The sequence below is a fragment of the Mustela nigripes genome, chromosome 13 (genome assembly GCF_022355385.1).
Source record: "Mustela nigripes isolate SB6536 chromosome 13, MUSNIG.SB6536, whole genome shotgun sequence".
Classification (NCBI taxonomy): domain Eukaryota; kingdom Metazoa; phylum Chordata; class Mammalia; order Carnivora; family Mustelidae; genus Mustela; species Mustela nigripes.
The window spans coordinates 87806653-87827916 of record NC_081569.1 but is presented as its reverse complement, the minus strand read 5'-3'; the positions used below and the strand labels follow the sequence as shown (position 1 = coordinate 87827916).

The 21264-nt window shown below is 35.8% G+C and overlaps 1 long non-coding RNA gene across 1 annotated transcript in view; it reads right to left on the bottom strand.

Moving 5' to 3' along the window:
* Nucleotides 1–5822: 5822 nt before the first annotated feature.
* The window catches only part of LOC131998800 (uncharacterized), a 210604-nt gene continuing 195162 nt past the window's right edge, over nt 5823–21264 (bottom strand). The window contains exon 3 of the long non-coding RNA XR_009398871.1: nt 5823–5917. This is a non-coding gene — a long non-coding RNA (uncharacterized LOC131998800). The remainder of the gene's footprint in view (nt 5918–21264) is intronic.

Genomic DNA, 21264 nt, shown 5'->3' with positions numbered 1-21264 from the left:
TTTATTTATTTATTTATTTGACAGAGAGAGAGAGAGAGAGAGAGCGCACGTGCGCGCATAAACAGGGGCAGCAAGAGAGGGAGAAGCAGGGAGCCAGATGCAGGACTCGATCCCAGGACCCTAAGATCATGACCTGAGCCAAAGGCAGATGCTTAACCTACTGAGCCACTCAGATATCCCTCATTTATCTGTTTTGTTCACCGTTGTATACCCAGACCTTAGAGTACTGTGTAGCATATACAAACGCTGAATAAAAGCTGTGGAAGGAAGGATTTATAATAACAAGCATTTAGTGAATGCCTACATTTGCCAGGCATTATGCTAGTCATAATGCATCTGTTATTTTTATTAACTCCCCACAACTACCCTAAGAAATAAGTTATGGTTGCAGGTCTTTAACAGATATGAAACAGGCTTAGAGGTTCTAAGTAAATGTGCCCAAGATCATGTAACTAGTAAGTGGTACTGAATTACCACATTCTTTTGATACATAGTTCACAAGAACAAGCTACCACCAGAGAGGATCATTTTGGATGAATGAGCCTCATGTCTGTGAACTGTGTGAGGCCAATTGTATACTTTTCAGCAACTTACACATTTCAAATATGTATACATGTATGAACACATGCATAACAAAATTCTCATGGAAAAGTAAAGGTTTGAATCACTCATAACCTTATTCTAAACAGTATAACCTCCACAGGGAAACAGTTTGAAATAGGGTAGTTTCATAGTCTTAGCATGGTATTACCTTTTCTTCTTATCTCCCATTTATATATACTCAGTTTATAGTTATTATTTCCATGTTGTAACTCACAAGACTATGAAAATCATTTTGATAGTTTAAAATCAGGGAATGATAGAATTATTTTGTCAAGTTTTATGCTGCTTTAATATATAGTCCTAACCTTAAAATAAATTTGAATATATTTAATGGAATGGAATTTCAAAACCATTGATTAATTCATGTCTTCTTAGAATAAAAAAGTCAAACTTCCCTTTAGTGAAAAATATATAGACTGTACTTATTTTTGAAACTTTGCATTTCTTAAATGTTCTATACTTTTAGCTAATTTTATCAACTTGAACAACTGAAATGTCAATTCAGCTGGGGAAAATCCACATGGATTTTTGTAGGTATTCTTTTTTTATTATGATTGTCTCCAAAAATATATTTTGTTTTTCCTCAAAATGTAGTGTGTGATCACACACATCTCAAAGGCCGAACTGAAAAATTTAGTACCCATGTAATCATTAATATTTAGAAAAAAAATGTCACTTTCTTCTAAGAAGCATCAAATTTAGTTCTTATTTAACATTGTGCTTAATCTCATGTTATGGAGAAAACAGTTGGCAATGTGGTAAAATTGGTATTACCTGTAACCCATTCAGAATTCATTTTTATCTATCTTCCAAATTCTTAAATTCTAAATGGGTTTGATCATTAAGCTCAAATTGAGGAAGAGGTACAAAATATAAATATATATAACCTGGCTTGGTTATAGGACTTGATAATATATTTAAAGAGAACTGAAACATGCATTAAAAATTGTACCTGAAGATAAGAGAAGTTTGGGGAAGAAAACACCTGAACAACTTTATAAGGATCTGAAAACGTTGATAATGTGTTGCTTGAAAAACAAATTAGTTTATAATCCATATTTAGTAGTTCCATTAGAGTTTTTTTTAAAAAGAGTAATATTTCTCTCTTTCATTTAATTCACAATTTTATTCATTACAAACTTTCAAATTTACATGTTGCCAGGTTCAAATGCAAATGTTTCATCACTATTGTCGGCTTAAAAAGAAAGGATTTTATAAATTCAAAATGCAATTATTTGGCTGCTCCTGGGAACTTCAGCTTTATTCTTTTGGTCTCAAACACCTCAAAAATAGATAATACACACATAAAAAAGATCAAGCTGAGGTTATTTTGAACTAAATAATGAATAAAACCTTAAGCGAAACCAGGAATATTTCTAAAAGAATTTATTCTCTTCTTCACATTATGTTCCTTTAATCTGTTTATAACATTGAAAAGCCATATAAAAATAATTCATTGGAGTCAAAGTATAATATTTCTGAATTATAAAATGAGGTGGCTATAATACAATAATAGTCCCCAAGATTTGAGCCTATAATACCTACCAAAATAGTCTTTAGCATATAAAGATGGCATAAATAGTTAACTATTTTAAACTAATGTTTAAAAAGTACATTATTTCTGAAACTTTTAAGTTAATAAGCAGTATTAAATTTCAAAACTATCAATACCTCAAATTTATACCTTATAGAGAAAAATCACTTAAACCAAGCAATGCCTTAAATTTTAAAATGTTTAAAGAAGCACATACTTACATAAAATTAAGAAACCAAATAACAAAAATATTGAAAATAAAACTTGCCTGGAACTGATTCCAGTTTGTATTTTATCGTTAACCTCAAGTGAAATTCAAGAAAATGATCTCATGGGGTAATATCCCCTCACACTATCCTGTTTCCCTCCCTAGCTAGCAGGTTATGGCCATCTTGACCAAATGAAGTGAGAGGGTTTCATTTGGTGAGCTCCCAACTGAATCCCTTAGCAACGTTTCATGTTTTTCCACATTTTTTATTACATACAAAATTCCAAAAACGTTGACTGATTCTAATGAAATACTCTTAACTGAAATTATTAACGCTAGCATAAACTTGAGCTGCAAACTGGAATAGTGTTTTTCATTCAGTTCACCAGATAATTATGAAAGACCTGCAATGTCTAAATCATTAGACACAGAGGTAAAGAGCAAAACTATAAATGCTCTGTGTGATACCAGCCTTCTGTATTTCTGACCTTGTATAATTCACTCTCCTTGAAAATGCGCTGAATGTAGTGACATGATTCTAAGAAACAGAATAAGGCAAAAGTGATTGGGAGAGGCTTGGTGGCACAGTCAATTAAGCATTCGACTCTTGGCTCGGCTGAGGTTGTGATTTCAGTGTCATGGATCAAGCCCCGTGTCAGGCTACACCCTCAGCACAGTCTGCTTAACATTCTTTCTCACTCTCCTTCTTTTGCCACCCCTGAACCCAGGCTCTCTCTCTCTCTCTCTCTGAAATAAATAAATAAATAAATCTTTAAAAAGAAAAGTGATGCTATGCCACTTCCAAGATAAGGTTATAAAAGACAATGACTTTCTCCTTCCCTCCTTCCCTGTCTCTTTTTCCATTAAAACAAGCTGTCATGTTGAAAACTACCTCAAGGAGAAGTGCACATGGCAAGTATGGAGGGCAGTCTTCGGCCAACAAGTGAGAAATTGAGGCCCTTAGTCCAACAACTTGGAAGAAACTGAATTCTGCAACAACTGAGCTCAGAGGCAGATCCACCCCCCACCCCCCACTCCCCTGCAACTGAACCTTGAGATGACGGCAGCACTTCGATTTCAGCCTTGGCGAGACACCTGAGCAGGAGGACCCAGTTAAAGTGCACCTGGATTCCTGACCCAATGACACTGTAAGGTTATAAGGTTATAATATATATATATATATATATATATATATATATATATATATATATAAAATCTTAAGCTTCTAAATTTGGGGATAATTTGTTACATGGTAAGATAACTAAATACACTCTGTCTTCTAAAAATATATAATTAAAGGAATAGAGTTTCATGTAAGGTTAACCATGATGTATCAAGAGTTTGGTTTTTTGTTTTTGTTTGTTTGTTTGTCTGTTTTAAAGCATTATGGTGGATCTAAGAATGATTTCTGACAAGGAGCATTTTAGGAAGGAGATTACAAAAAGAAGGAGGAAAAGGGAAAATGCTATTTTTGGAAAGAACACAGATGATGATCACGGACCCTGGTTTGTGGCCATAAGGAATCTGTACTTTATTCCATATGCAAAGAACCATTAAATGATTTTGAGCATAGAAATTATTTTTTTTAAAGATTTTATTTATTTATGTGACTGAGAGAGAGAGAGAGTACAAGCAGGGGGAGTGGCAGCAGAGGGAGCGGGAAAAGCAGACCCCACTGAGCAAGGATCCTGATGCAGGGCTTGATCTTAGGACCCTGGGATTATGATTTGAGCCAAAGGAGACACTTAACCAACTGAGCCACCCAGGCACCACTTGAGCATAGGAATTAGAAGATGAGACCCCCATTTCTGCGAGAAAATTCTGGTGCCATTATATTTGATATGGACTGGAAATGAAAACAAAAATAACCAAATCATTTAAAAGTCCATTGAAAAAATCTGGATGAGAAGGAATGCGAGTCTGAGCTCTGAAGAAGTGGCAGGAGGAGCAGAAATGGGGAAATGGGTGTGAGGTGCTTTGGGGCAAAACTGCTAGGGTTTGGTGAACAGAAGACTATGGGGGAATTGAAATAAAGAGGAAAGGTGAAAGTGGCATGGACTTGTTCAGTCTGGCTGACTTGGGAGAAACGGCAGCACAAAACAAGGAAGGGAGCCCAAATGGAGGAACAATTTAAAGGAGCAAAGTAAGTTCTTTTGAAGTGAACTCGTTAGAGTAACAGCAGGATAATAATAAGTCAGCAGTTTCGCATATGATTATGATACTAAGGAACAAAATCAGAACTGCAGGTAAAGATGCGGGAATAACTAACTTAGGGATGCTGGTTAAGGCATGAAAAGAAATGAGATAGCCCACTGAGTGCTTAAAAACCTCTTATTACTCTGTGCTACCTGCAGAATAAAATATAAAATGATTAGTTACCCACTTATCTAGCTTCAGCTGCTGCACATTCCAATACACATTCTATATTCCAAACACACAAAATGACTTATGGGTCTCCGAAGACACTATGCACTTTCACACCCCCAGCTGAGTCTTTGTGCATTTCGCATTCCTGAAACACCCCATTCCTCAATACCCATTTGGACTTTATGGAACTTCAAATGTCACCTCTTGTGTGTTTCCAAAGTACACAGCCTTTGTCACATATTATTACAGATCGTCTTACCTTTCTGTCCTAACCCAGGAACCTTAGGGCAAAGATCAGGTCTTAATAATTGTTTATACCCTGTGGTGCTTTGGATATTTAGCATAATGTTTAAATGACAATGTAATTACTAGAAAAAAGAGAAGAAAGGAGGAAGACAGAGAGACTCCGAATAAAAAATGGGAATCATCCACCTTTAAGAAGCAGGCCAAAGAAGAAGTGAGGGAGACTAAGGAAACAAAATGGTTATTTGTCTTTTAAAAGGGTGATGAAGTCTCCTAACATGGAAGGGAGAGTTCTCTTTAATTACTGCCTTCATCTTGGTTAAACACGTCGGGTTCACTTTTTTTAAATACAATAAAATTCATCTTTTGTGAAGTTCAGAAGATTTTTTTAAATAAAAATCAGAGAACTTTATCAAATCTACCAGGAATTGACACTATACCTTAAAACACACTCTGCTCTAAAACAAACAAACAAAAACCAAAAATAAAAACCCCACTCTGCTCTATTTGACAGAGCCTCTGCATAATAACGTAACTCCATTCTTTCCTTAATGCTTCCTACACTCAAGAGCCATGACATCTAAGACCACCATTATTCATGTAACTCTACAAGACTCCTTGACTTCACTTCATATTACACATTTATGTAGATTCCCCATGGACACACAAATAATGGTCTTCAAGTGTTGTAATAATATGTCCTCTTAGTCAAACAAGACCTTTCTCGCTGCAGTCTTACTGATATCCAAGACCTTTCCCTAAATCCAGCTGCTTTCTTGCTCTCCAGCAATTCCATAAAACCAGACAGGTGAAATATTTTCTTGCACACAGACCACTGCCTTTACCACAGCCATTACTTACCACAATTGGCAGTACAGGAAATAGGGCTGTTGTGCACACTTCAGCTAGCACAGGCCAGATTTTTCTTCCTTGTATTCATTTCCTCATTTTCAATATTTTATCTGTAAGGGAATATATAATAACCTGGCTGTTACTCCAAATGCTTTCTTTCCTTAAATCTCTATGTACTAAAAGGATGTTATTTCCTGTTGTTTGAACAGTTTAGGTACTATGGTAGAACTTTGTTTATTCCTTACCTGGACAAATTTAATACAACTATTTTCCCCCTTAATATAGAAGACTCTCTACTCTTTGTTATGAGATCAATTTTTTAAAAATCATGTTATTCATCATCTTATAATGCATTCCTAAGAAAACTAACCCTAAATGCTTTCCCAGAAAATGACTGGTAGCACGGGGTTCTTTATATTATTTTATAGAATAAATTTGGCTTAAAATAAGTTGGAGCACAATATAATAAATACAATACTGTGATTACAAATAGTATCTGTTGAGCACTTAGTAGGTGTCAGGTGATGAAATAACAGAGGCTCAGAGAGGCTAAGTCACATGGCCAAATTAACATAAGGCAGAAACAACACTCAAACCCAGGATCTGACTTCAAGTACCAGGATCTTAACTACTGTTTTATAATATGCAAGATCTGAACCTAACAGCCTCTTAAAATTTTAACAAAATTTTATCATGTTATGGTCCTTAAAACACTACCAATGGGATAATAGGGCAGACACTGCTAATTAGTGATAAAGTCAGATTTGCTTATTTCGAGTACCTCTTTAATGAATTTTCTCCATGAACTCCATTAACATGTTTTGAAAGACATCATAGAAATTGAAAGGGGGGGAAAAAAAACCTTCAAATTAAAATATAATTCTTAACTAGGGTACTCATAAGAATGATTCATGTGACACTCTATTTCTTTTTTTTTTTTTGAAGATTTTATTTATTTTTTTGATAGAGATCACAAGCAGGCAGAGAGGCAGGCAGAGAGAGAGGGGGAAGCAGGCTTCCCGCTGAGCAGAGAGCCTGATGTGGGGTTCGATCCCAGCACCCTGAGATCATGACCCGATCCAAAGGCAGAGGCTTAACCCACTGAGCCACCCAGGTACCCCGACACTCTATTTCTGATTCGATAAAGAATCTCTATTTTGGTGAGATGCACTTCTAAGAGCTCTGACAGCTGACACAAATGTCCCAAATGAGGTAACGAATTGTCCATCCACAAAGAAAAGGTATTTCCCAGGATTTAAGAACTCAGTTGTTGTCTGTAGCCAGGGGCCAGTCTCCCCAAATCCTCCAACACATGGCCTCTCTTCCTTCAAGGTCTCATAATCTAAGTCTTTAGAGAGAAAAAGAAAACCTCTTCATTCATCTCACATGTATGGAACTAGGTCAGGTAGGGAACTAAAAAGGGATAATGCTTATTCTCAATGGCATCACATTTTAGAGGAGGAAATTTTGGGACTAGTCCCAAAAGTATCACTATGTACCTTCCACTTCCACACACAATGGGTGTTCAGTAAAGGCTAGTTGTTGAAAACCATGACCAGATATCTTCCCAACCATGCCTTTTCTAGTTCTTTCTTAATGTTTAAAATAGCTTTGTGAAAATTGTATTTAAAAAAATAAAGAAAGAAATAAGATCCTGGACTACAGTTTTAAAAAATGAAAATTCACAAAGCAAAACAAAACATTGGCTGATTCAGAGACAATATATATTGCACAATTCTCTGGTGGTGGGGAGGGTGGAAATCAGTAGGAGACTTGGCTGAGATCTGTAGGGAAACTAAGATTCTTCCAGGGGCTGCAGGGCAGACTGAATCCTGGGTTTCAGCTGCAAATCTTCTTCTTTTTTTTTTTTTTTTTTTTTTTTTTTTTTGCTGGCAACTGAGCTGACAATGATCATCCCAGGTCCTATTTGAAGCACGCTCTTCAAACCACAATAGGAGATGTGAGAATCTCCAAAGGCTCTGTGCCTGCAGTCACCACCATAAATTTGTAGATGCTTCTACGGAGATTTTTACTGACTTCCTTGAGAAGCTGCTTATAGTTAACAGGACAGGTGAGCCATTCCCACCCATTCCACAGTGAAGTAGTCTTCTATGAAGGGACTGACTCTAGGAGTTAACAGACATCTGTCTTTGTTGCAGTTCTATAGTCTCATTATCTGCTCAAGAAACACAGAGGACTTCAAAATGAGAAGGCACACCTCAGTCCAGGAGGAACAAGCAGAAACAGAAATTGAAATTTTTAATAATTGTTTTCTCCTCCTTGTTCCATCAAATACATCTAACTGCTAATCAGAGCTTCTGATAGGCATGAGATACCATTACACAATTATCAACCGAGAGGATATAATTCTGTTCTCGAGGGGATATTTGACAGATTATTTAGCTCATGTCACCTCATTGTGAGAAGTTTTTCAGTTTCTGTTAGAGTTTTCAAATGTTTGAAATGTTTCAGAGATTCCCTACTGTATTCCCAAGCTGCTAGGAGCCCGGGAATAACAACCTGCCTCCACTCTTGGAGTTAGAACAAATCCTTCTACATTTATAACTGCTGTTTAAGCTTTCTGAATATAAAAGAAGTGAAAACTCAAAGCAACAACCAAGGCAAGTAGAATCCAGGCGTCATCCTCTGCTTTATGCTTGCCTCTAATTCCTCTCTCATGTCCAGGGCAACCTCCTTAGAAAGAATTTTCCTCAAATCTGGAAGCTTGCCTTCTGTTCTCCCTAATTCTGATTTCTTCTCTTGCTAAATTCTGACTCGTGTTTGACCCAACATATTTATTCTCTTCTCTCTATTCAGCAGCTATCACAGACATATAGCCTTCTCCTTTACCAAGAAAGCATTTAGTCAAGAAATTTGGGTCTAGAGCAGACACTACTACAGGGGAGTGTGATTCCAGCTCCAGACAGCAACAACAAAAAAGAACTGTCCTTACAGTCCTTTAATTATCCCTCTCCTAGGAATTTCTCACTCTTAATTATTTCTCTACTGTCCCCCAACAACCATTATGTTTCTGACTCTCTCTTTTTCTCTCCCACCTTCCCGTAACCATTTATTTCTTATGCTGAGCAGTCCAGCCATCAGTCTCCTTCAAACATACCCTGGAGGGCTCTTGCTTTCCGACATAAAGAGGTCTCTCAAGGTGTCTTGTTAAAAAATGTCCAGGTACTTTAGGAGAGCAATCACGCCACTCCCAGAGGGGCAGAGCAGTGCCCTTCAGTTGTGTTTTTAAAAATCGTGTTTTTCACTCTAGCTCTGCTTTGTTATCCAAACAAAATGCATGTATTAACAAAAAGTTAACTCAAAAATTTAAGAGCGCTCCTTGATAGCCACCAGTCTATTGCAATATCCGTCTCAGAAACTATAATGTAAGCAATAATTTATTCACTTATATTACAAACCACAAGAAGAAATGGGACCTGCCCAGTTACTTAACATCTTTGCATTTCTATTCCTTCTAACCTTAAAACAAATGATACATGTGTCATGCCCTTAATCAAACACAAACATTCATGATATTCAGGTTAAATGTAAGATTTAGGCCATAGGTTAACTAGAAAAAAACATTTCATTATTTGTCTGTACTTAATGAAAACACAATACACAATGGCTACAAATATAATAGCTATGTTGAGCTTAATTTCACTAGCTGATAATTATGGCTAAACATCACAGGCTTGCATATGTATGTGTGCACATGCAGACACTTACCAGTGTGTGTCTATGCACATATACATTGAGCTCAGTTGGTTATATATTGTAACAATTTAGACTGTTAGCCAAAAGTAATTTTTACTATTTTTATTTCAGTAAAATAAAACAAAATAAAAAGACTAGTTGTAAGGGTTTGCTTAACACACCTATTTGTTTTTGCCCAAGACAACATACTCATCTAGTAAAGTTGCCACTAAAGGGAAACTAGACAGTTAAATATCGTGCCATGTCTAACCTAAAGAGAAGAGCATTCTGATGCTATTGAGGAAAACTGAAATATGACAAAATCAGCAATGTCGCAAAAGTGCATTATTTGATCAAACCATGAAAACTGTAATTTTCTAAGACCAGCATGTATTTAAATCAATATTTATGAAGTCATCCAAATGTGCCTCTCAATTTAACCAAATTCTGCATTCATAACACTCTCACAAAGGTTTTGGCCAGTAGTAATACAATATTATATGTCTCAAGATTTAATGTTAACTTAAAATGTTAGTTTATAACATGCAAAGTATACCAACTAGACAAGCATAACTGAGAGAGTCATGACAAGATAATTATTTAGATATTCAGAGACTTGAAGTACAGAATCTGTGGAAGGGAGAAACAACCTGAAAGTATATTCCATCTAAAGCCACTGGGGAAAGTACAAGTATAATTTCTACCACCTCACAAGTTATCCTGTTTACACATCATGAAACCCATCAGATACATATTTGCAGAGTCCAGTGATATAAACACAGTGCTAACTACAACACCCACTGGCATAAATTTTAGGATGATAAATCTGATGGTAACACATTAACATTGGATTAAATACCTTGCAAAATATTTTTTCATAAGGTCCTTTGCCAAACGTTTGGTAGAGCTGACTACTATACAAAATTGTTTTATTGTAAAGGAAATACTGCAGACTCTATATTCCTAATACATCCACTAATACATCCAGAGTCCATCCATTTTTCACTATTTCACTGATACCACCCTGAAACCATCATCATCTTTTACCTGTAGCTAACCTTTTCCTAGCTCTCCTATTTTCACTTTTATGCATCAGGCAGTAGCAGTAACCATGGAATTAAAAAAAAAGAAAAAGGTCTACCATCAATAGAGCAGCCAAGATGATCCTTTGAATGGCAAGTCAGATCAGGTCACTCCTTTGATGAAAACCTGCAAAAGATTCTTTTCTTTTCTTTTCCTATTGCTAATAAGAGTCAGACAAGGCCCTACAGAATCTACCTGCTCTTCATTGCTTACTCTGCCTAGATCTGCAGTCTCCTTCCAGATTCCCACGCATGCTGAACCTGCACCCGTCTTAAGCTTGGAATGTTCTTTCCTCGTGTATCCACTTGACCAACTCCTCCTCTTTATATTTGACCAACCTCAATTGCTCAGTGAGGTCTCCTGCACCATTTAATACTGCAGACTATCCAGCCCCAAACCCACTACACTCCTGTTCTTATTTATTCCCTTTTAGTTTTTCCATAGCACTTATTACCTTTTATAAAAGTATGTATTATGTTAATTTATTGTTCTATCTCTTGAATATTGGTTTCTCAAGAGCAAGGGTCTTTGCCTTTTTATAGAGTTCACTAAAAGTGTATCTTACCTCTTATATAGGGTGGACACTCTGTAAATATTTGTTGAATGCCTAATAAATGTAAAAGTGATGTGAATGTAACACAAGGAAGTTTCCAGTCACCAGTATAGACAGTACAAAAGCTTCATGGAAATAACTTGGTTTATGCCACTAAGTAGTCACACCTAAGAAACTAGTATTATTAGATGACCCCTCTAAAAGCAGCAACAGATGTCCTGAAGTATTCTTCCAGGAACTGGGAATAATATCTCTTGATATGTAATTTCTGTTGGCCTTGTAATTTTACAGTTTATCATAGGAACACAAACCCTTGAACTTCTCGGATGCTATCACTTCTTAAATAAATTCTCTGTCACTTCATTGCTATCTTTTCATTCACTTCTTACTTCTTCTCAGTTACTTTGACTTTACTCACCTTTTCCTAAAGCATAAATGTTAGCATTGCCCAAAATGTCCAGTCTCAGTTGTATTCCCTTTTCTATGCCTATAGGTCTGATCTTCAGTTAACTGGAAGTCGAAGCCACCAGCTCTAGTCTTTCCCATACTTCTCTCCCATAGCCTGATTGTTCCTTACGGAACACCACTTGGATATGTTACAAACATGTTGAATGCAAAACATCAAAGAACGATCTCATCACCACTATAACCTAAAGAATTTTCTACCTGAATTCTTTACCAAGATGAATAGTTTCATTATCAGCCTAGTTGCCTAAACCAGGAACCTGAGATTCCTCAGCTATTCCTTTTCTCACCTGCTTTCACTTCCTGTTACATCCTTTCAGTTTCTTAAATATGTCAATTCCATCACGTAATTATGTCTCAGATAATTCTCTTCTTACATTTCCCAAGGCACTGTAGTAGTTTTATTTCATCATTATGAGGATGATTGTAACAACTTCCTATTTGAGCTCCATGTCTCTGCTTTTCTCCATGGCAAATCCTCCGCTCCAATTTGTTCATCTAACGAAATCTTAGCAATTTTTCAAGTCCCAGCAAAGTTTTCCTTGCCTCCTTCAGTGTTCTTTTATTGCTCCAAATAGTACTTAGCAAACTGCATATTTTACTCTTTGAGAATGTCAGTGAGTCTGGGTGTACGGTTGCTGGCTCCAGGCAGTGGTAATCACTCAGCCCGCATGGAGTGTGTCACCATAGCAGTGACATAGGTGGATCAGTGACCAAGGGTGACACACATGAAACCACAAAAATCTGAAAATTGCAAGATGTGTCTGATACACAGTTTAAACAGTCTAAATTACTCATAAGACAACATCTCAAGGTTTGCTTGAATTTTTTTTCCTTCCAGACATCCTTGCCTATATTTATCCTTTGCTCATTTTTCAGTATCTTCTCTTTTCCATAGACTAAAGCCAAGTTATCTGCCTATCTTGTAAGGAAAAACCCATTAACTGCACCTAACTTTCTGAAGTGAATAACCCAGAAGCTTGTACTATACAAGACCCAGAAAACAGGTGAACCAGGAGCTATCAAACATTTCATCATTTGTAAACATGTGAGAAAGGAAATTTTCAACTTTTAAAGTTTGTGTGTCCTGCCTCTACACCCCTGGGAAGCCATACTTTTACCAAGGTCAAAATGACTTTGCCCAACTTCAAAGTATAGGCTCTATTTCAGCCCTGAGCACACACTGTACATCTGCTTCGTTAGTGAATAACCCAAGAAACATTTCAAACTGAAGAATAAAAATCTCCCTAAGTTCCATGCCCATACCTCTGAAGCCTACAAACTTGCCCATACTAAACCCATAAAATAATGTCTGCAATTTTCTGAAATGCCCTTCATCATGATGATCTGTAACTCTTGTTGTAACAAAAAACATAGGGAACCCTGTATTAAACATGTCTTCTCTGCAGCACTCTCTTCTTTGTGAAGGTTATTTATCTAGGGCAGCTGTCCTCACTTGGGCTTAAATAAAACTGTTTTTCTTTTTCTTTTCTTTCTCCCTCTTCTTTTTTTTTTTTTTTCAGAAAATTCTAAAATGTTTGTTCATTTCATATCAATATAGGTTTCTCTCAGGATGTAAAACTATTTGATACAACTTCCCCAGAATTATCTCCTATTACTATTTCAGCAAAATTCCTACAGATATGGGCTAGATTAACTAAGTACAAAAGTTTATTAAAAGAATATAATAGCTATAATGACATATACTAAAATATTAATAAGAGCATTTTTAATCTTCTCTGTATTTTGTATTTTCCAAAATTTTTACATTGAGCATGTATTTTTCTTATTTTCTTAGAAAAAAAATTGTAAGATGTAATTGTAGGGAGAAAATAGATTTGTGCATTCTAAAGAGTTCTAAGGTTGAAAGTGGTGTCTTTTTAGTTCATTGCTATTGGTTTCTGATTCTTTAAGCTCCTGAGGTTATAAGCAGCAGTAATATAGAAGATAGCTAGCCCTGACTACTTTAAGCAACAAAAATGACTAGTCCTTAGAAATCCTGTTCAGCCCTTCCCAGTATTTGGTTGCCCATTACGGCAACCTTGACTCTTCCCAGTCTTCGGGCAAACTATCCTGGGAATTGAAATAAAAAGAATAGGCTTGAAAGCAAACGTGATTTTTAAATAATGTACTAAAATCCATCTGTATTTTATCTCATCTTGCTAATTAAAAACAAGTTAAACTTAAAATATTATCCTAAATTTTTTAGATGCTGTCCTAATCTTAGACTCTTAATTATGCTAGTAGAGAACTCATGCATAATTGTTAGTTTATGTCACTAAAAATGAATTTGCTCTACATGGCAAGAAGAGGCTCAAGAATAAAAACTCTCGTGATTCTGCGAATCATTTATAATTTTTCTTTCTGAGATACTATTAGCACACATTGTTCTCTTTTCAGATAATTTACTCTTTTTTTTTTTTTTTTTTACTATGGAATCCCATTTAAAGATATGTATAAGGCACCAAGAGGAGGACATTCGGTTTAGAGTACTTCAAAAAAAATTCTGATTAAAAGCAACTTTTAAGCATAATCTTTAAAAAAAAAAAAGATATCCTAGATTTGTCACAAATCTTTTGGCAAGAGACAAAGATCAAGCTGGATGTGTGTAGCAGAAGCTCTCAAAAACATCATTGTAAGCATCATACTACTGCCCTCACCACAGGTACACTGTGCTAGGCTTGCAGGAGATGTTTCAACATGAAGGGCACTGAGTCAATCCCTTGTGCTCAGAGACCTTCACGTACTGGCAGGTGGCATTTCTCATACACAAAAACACTGTAACACAAGAGCGCACTTCTCCAGTGAGAAGGATCGGCTTTCAGAGTCAATGTTGCCTCTGCTTCCCTTGCCATGAATAATCATTAATGATTCCGAGGAACTCTTGGCAGGTTTGCAGGTGTACCTGTGTGCTACTCAGAGTGTTATATAATCAAAAAGCTGGAAGGGGCCCGAAGGAGTGGCTAATATAGTGCTTCATTTTAGAAAATGAGACCCAGGGAGAGAAAGTACCCTGTTCCTCAAACATTCAGGGAATCATCATCAATGTATTGAGGTAGTCTGCCTCTTAAAAGAATACTATATGTAATTTCTTTACAAGTGAAAAATGTTAACAAACCCTACATAGATGCATATATAATTTCCTCGAAACCAGCTCAACTTTAGTATGATAATACCAACTCTAAAACCAATGCATATATTTGAAAACTAAGATTATTTCTTGCTTTTCTAAACTGTTTTGTGGAAGTGAAGGACTACATTATTAATCAACTTGAAAGAAAACTCTTATTTTTATACCAAGAAAAATCCCACCCCCGAACATTCATCTTCCTTATTTCAGAGTTCAGTTTCAGTTTACAGATGGACAAGAAGCCTCTGTCAACACAGTACCAAGTCTATTCAATATACCAAACAGAATGTCACAAACCACAAGCTTTGAAATTAGTAATTAATAAAGTGGTGTGAAAAGAGAAAATTTACATTTCTTCTCAACTTGTTTTTGGCAATAATCAAAACTAACATGAGGGCAGTTATCACCCTTAGAGCAAAAATATAGATATACATATAACAATGAAAATAATGAAACATCTTTTCAATGAACCACAGAATGGAGGATAAAAGTATACAAGCTTTGCAAAAGAGATAGACTTGGGCTCCAGCACTTATTAGATGTGTGACCCTGTGGAAAGTAGTTAACCTCTAACATAACATTTCTTTATCTGTAAAATGACAAAGATAACAACCATATGACAAAGACGGTCATTTTAAGTGAGATCATATTTCTAAAGTCATTGACCCAAAGAAGGTATTTAATATATGCTAGATATTCTTCCTACACATCCCCAAGAATAGGCACACTTTACCCCAGTTTGAAAAGAAAACCTGCATTTGTGTTACAGATTTTTATAAGTTTTAATGAGATAATACCCACACCATACATTTCACTTTTCTGAAGTGTATATTTCAGTGGGTTTTAGTATATTCAAAGAATTGTAAATCATCACCCTAGAAAGAAACCTCATACCCATTAGCAGTCAGTCCAATGCTCTTTCCTCCACCTCTCCAAGCCTAAGGAACAACTAATCTTTCTGGATCTATAGATCTGCCTATTCTGGACATTACACATCAGTGGAATTAGACAATGTGCTCTCTTTTGTTGTCTTTTTTGTTAGCTTCTTTCACACAGCGTCTTTTCAAAGCTGTGGCATGTATCAGCACTTCATTCCTATTTATTGCTGAATAATATTCCACTGTATCGATACACCACATTTTAATTATCTACTCATTAGCTGATGGACACCTGAGTTGTTTACACTTGAGGTAGTATGAATAATGTTGTTCTACACATTGGTGGACAGGGGATTTATACTGACAGAGTAAAATTTTTGGATCCATTCATGACAACTTAGTGTTTTCCATTTGGAAGAACTGCTAAACGATGTGCCAAAGTGCAATTCCAGAAGCAATATGGGAGGGTACTAATTTCTCTATACCCTCACCAACACTTGTTATCATCTATTAATTTCAATTTCAGCTATTAAGGGGTATTACACAGTTTCTCTGATGGCGGTTCTAATTTGTATTACTCTAATAATTAATGATGAGCATCTTTTCATGTAGTTATAGGTAGGTCACTTCTGTAACTTGTTTGGAGAAATATCTGTTCAAAGCATTTGTCCATCTTTAGGTGGGTTGTCTTTTTATTTTTGAGTTTTAAGAATTTTATCTTCTAGACATATACTTTTAAATCAGATATATGATTTACAAATATTTCTCTCATTCCGTACATTGCCTTTCCACTCCTTCATAGTGTCCTCTAAAGCACAGAAGTTTATCTTAATCTTGGTAGAGTCTAATTTATCTATTTTTTCTTTTATCTCATTAATTTTTTTTAAATTGGAGTTTAGTTGACATATAATACTGTCTCTTACTCTTTTGATATTATATCTAACAAACTATTGCCTAACCCAAAGTCATGAAGAATTACTCCTATATTTCTTCTAAGAGCTATATAGGCTATTTTATAGGCTATTAAATGTAGGACTTTGAGTTAATATTTTATATGGTGTGACATGGGGTCCAAGTCCATTTTTTCACATATAAAAATCTAGTTGCCCCAGCACCATTTGTTAAAAACACACTTTTGTGTTCACATTAGATTGTCTTGACACTCCTTATAAATCAACTGACAAAGTTAAGAAACTATTTCTGGAATCTATATTCTACTCCATTTATTGATCCCCGTGCCAGTAAACACACTGTTTTCATTACTGTAGCTTTACAGAAAGGTTTGAAATTGGGAAACATGAATCCTCCAACTTTATTGTTTTTCAGTATGTTTTGGTGATCTGGGTTCCTTGCATTCCCATATGACTGTTAGGGCTATTTTTCGAAAAAGGCAGGTGGGATTTTGAGAGGATTACATGTACTCTGTAGATCCATTTAAGGAGTATTGCCATCTTAACAACAATAAGTTTTTTCTGATCTGTGAACACAGATTGCACCCTGAGTCAGTTGGGGTAGTTTGTGTCTTCCTAGGAACTTATTCCCTTCACAAAGGTTGTGCAGTTTATGGTATAGTTGTTCACAGTGTTTCTTTGTAAAATCTCTTCAGATATGTAGATGTCAGTAATAATACCCACTTTCACTCTTGATTCTAGTAATGGGTCTAGCTCTTTATTGTTTATTCTAAGCTAATGATTTGTCAATTTTGTTGGTCTTTTCAAGAACCAAATATTCATCTTCTGGATTTGCTCTTTTGCCTTTCAATCTCCATTTATTTCTTCTCTCATCTGTGTTATTTCCTTTCTTCTACTTACCTATGGATTGAGTTCATCTTTTTTTTTTTTTTTTTTTTAAGATCTACTTATTTATTTGACAGAGAGAGATGCAGCGAGAGAGGGAACGCAGCAGGGGGAGTGGGAGAGAGAGAAGCAGGCTTCCCATGCAGCAGGGAGTCCAATGCAGGGCTTAATCCCAGGACCCTGGGATCATGACCTGAACCCAAGGCAGACATTTAACAACTGAGCCACCCCTGGACCCCTGAGTTGGTTCTTTATATGCAGCTTTCATCGATTGATTTTCCTCCTTTGTATGGATCACATTTCCTCGTTTCTCTCCTTGCTTGATAATGTTTTTGCCCCACAAAATGGTGATACAATATTATAATGTGGTAACTTTAAAAATGAGATTCCTCCTTACCAAGTATTTATTTTCATTGCTGTTTATAGTTTTTATTGTAGTAGTAGTAGTTACTGTTTGCTTGGAACTTTTCTGGGCTAATTCTTCATAGTCTTTATTGTGTGTGTGTGTACAGCCGCTAATGTCTCTGTTTGCTTAGCTTACTGGCAACCCAATGATTAGACAGAGATTTCCTTAAATACCATGAACCAGTAAACCTCTTACTTTTTGCTGATGGTCTCTCTTGTATGTATCAGGGCAAAACTTCAGTGCTTGGCAATTTACAACTCTACCTTAGCCTTGGCTTCCAGCTTGTACAAAATTTCATATTCATCCAGAGATGAGAAATTAGTGTTCTCCCAGGTCTCTCCAGGCATGTTGACAGCTCTCACATGTACATGGACTTGAAGACATCCCGTAATAAATTCAAGCTTCTAAGAGCCTCCAATGAACATTCTATCTCCCTAATTTTTCACTTAAGTTTTTATATTCGGACTTGTTTTGGTCAACTGGTGTTTTCTCAGATAGTGGTGATGCTAAATAATTGATGTTAATGGCTTTTTGACAGACTCCAGGGGGAAAGAACTTCTCCGAGTGAGCTCTGAGTCAGACTGAATATAAACAAATTCTGTGAAGGGCTTTTCCAGAGATTTGTTCGACAGGTAGAATATTAACGACTCTCTTGGAATGGGGCATTTGGGAGATATTCAATCCCATTCTTCCTTTTTCTAAGTATCTTTAAGCTGCTGGATTTCACAACTATTGTGGCTACAGGCTACTGGTTTTCAAAATTACCTTGTGCTAGGGAAAAGAGAATGAGAACAGAACAACTTACAAGGCCATAGATATTGCTGTTCTTACCAACGTTCAGTAATATTTTTTGTATAAGCTCTCTCCAGATTGTTGTGATATTTAATTAATTCCTAGAGTTCTGAAAACATCGATTTTCACTTTCGGGGGGTGGGGGCAGTGTTCTCATTGCTTTTAAAAAGGAACAGAGTTTTCAGATGTCTTTGTTCCACCGTGACAGAAATGACTCTCTCCTTTTTTTTTTTTTTTAAGTTGAGAGTATTTCATTAAACAACAACAAAACTCTAAACTACACCCCCCAAATTTGGATGGTATCAACCTCATTCATTTAAAACTGTTTCTATAGAATGAATATTTTCATTGTAATGCCACAGACTCTAAACATAGTAGCCACCCAGGTATTTTGAATCAGCCAGATCTAGATTACAATCCTGGACCTTGTCACTTACTTGCTTTGAGAACACTAAATTTCTTAAATTCTGTCAGCCTCAGTTTAGATAATACCTACTTATAAGGATCATTGTGTGCATTAAGTGTAATTACACATATAAAAAGACCAACACCTAACAGACTTCATTGAGTAATAATTCCTTACCTTCTTCCCTTCCTTTCCAAAATGTTCAAGAATATGTCCTATATTATTGGTTCTTTAGTATAATAATGCCATCTACTGGAAATGTCAACATGATGACCAACAGAGAAAATGAATCTTAACAAAGAAAATTATTACGTTCAACTGATGCTCTGTTATTCCTGACCCATTGAAAAATACTGACATTTCCTTGGTACATTTTTTTCCGGATTTATTTTTTTTTAATGGTGCTTCAGACCACCCCACCACACACAAACATTATTAAGATGGTTGACACTTACAGTAATTCTTATTTTTCAGTATCTTGAGGGAGAAAACTACTAGAAGAAATAGTTATCATAAGTTAAAGTTTTTAACTAAGAAAAATAAGATTTTTCTAAGAACCATGATTTGCTTTCAAATATTTGTTACAGATCTGTAACTTTAGCCATAAAGGTAGATTTTTTTTAAAAAATCATATAGGGGGCCTAGTTAATAACAAAAAATGTAAGACTGTTAGATCTCAATTTTCTATTTTGCAAGCAAATGATTCAAAGATAAGTCAACTATTATTGTAGGTAAATATAGGCAACTATTATTGTAAGAAGTAAATACAGGTAATATAAATGATAGTTTTTAAACTGTTATTATAAGAAGTAAAACAGTACTTGAAAACTTTCTAATTGTGGAACAATAAATGATTAAATAAATTAAATAGTAGCACATACTTATAGCAGAATATTCTAGCCAAAAATCAAGTCCTCAAAAATGTTTAATACATGAGAATCATTGTGATTTATTTAGAATAATTTAATTATAAAATGATTAATACAAGTTGATCAAAATTTCATAGAGATAATAGAAAAATTATAGATAAGCTAGTAGACCTAAATGTTCACAACCTTGTTGACAGTAGCTTTATATCTTCACTAGGAGATTTATTTTTATTTCTTCTTTATGTGTCTAGGAATATAATTTTTGAAATTTTCTACAACAAATGACATTTTATCGTAATAATTTGATTTTTTGATTATAGAAAATCCATATGAGTACTGATTTTTTTTTCTTGATATTTTCTGTGGCTATGGTTGGTAAAATTATCATTGATTACTTCCTTTAAGACATCCTTCCAGTTTCCTAGAGGTCATGTGGATGAGAGATAATGATTCTTTATGTAGTCTTTCTTTCATTTATAATAACCCAAGATTCAATCTGACAGAAAGAGAGAGAGAGAGAGAGGAAGGGAGGGAGGGAGGAAACAGAGGAAAGAAAGAAAGAAAGATCCATAAAAGCTCAGACTTACTGCAGAGATTTTTGCACAGTTAAGAGTGTTGTCCATCTGGGGTGCCTGGGTGGCTCAGTGGTCTCAGAGTCCTAAGATAGAGCCCCACATTAAGCTCTCTGCTTGGCAGGGAGCCCGCTTTCCCCCAACAACCCCCCCCCCCCCCCCCCCCCCCCCCCCCCCCCTAGTGGTGATCTTGTGATCTTTGTTAAAAAAAAAAAATCTTAAAAAAAAAAAAAAAGAAGAGGAAGAAGAAGTGCTGTCCATCAAGTAATGCTACAATTTTCCAAGCTCCTGAATTTTAGGTCCTGGAGAAGGTGAGGCACAACCTAAACACAATTAGAAAAACAAGAAGGCCTAACAATGCTCAACATAATAACATAATGACTCATTTTCTCCCATTTGTTGAAGGATGGTTCTACAGGATTACAACCGCAGTGAGGGAAATGTTTCTATTTGTAACAGGGATTTTGGTTTTACCACTTGTATGCGCATATGTGTGTAACCCACTGGATACTGAAAAACAATGGAGAGGAGTAAGGATATCTTACTGGAGGGAATCCTCCAAGGGAACTAGATTTGGAGGCTAGAACCAGCCTCACAGCCTTCTGGGAAATTTTTATGTCCCATTAACAGAAGCAAGGACAGGAGTGGAGTTTCTTAATGGGAGATGGAATCTTACATGCAGAAGTGTTGAAGAATGAAACACTATGAAGTGGTCCTGAAGAGGAAAGTTCTGAGGGATGTATGTCTGTGAGATCTGAAATAAACTTGTTCTCTTGCTGTGGTTTAAGAGTATCGTGATATTTCAAAGTTT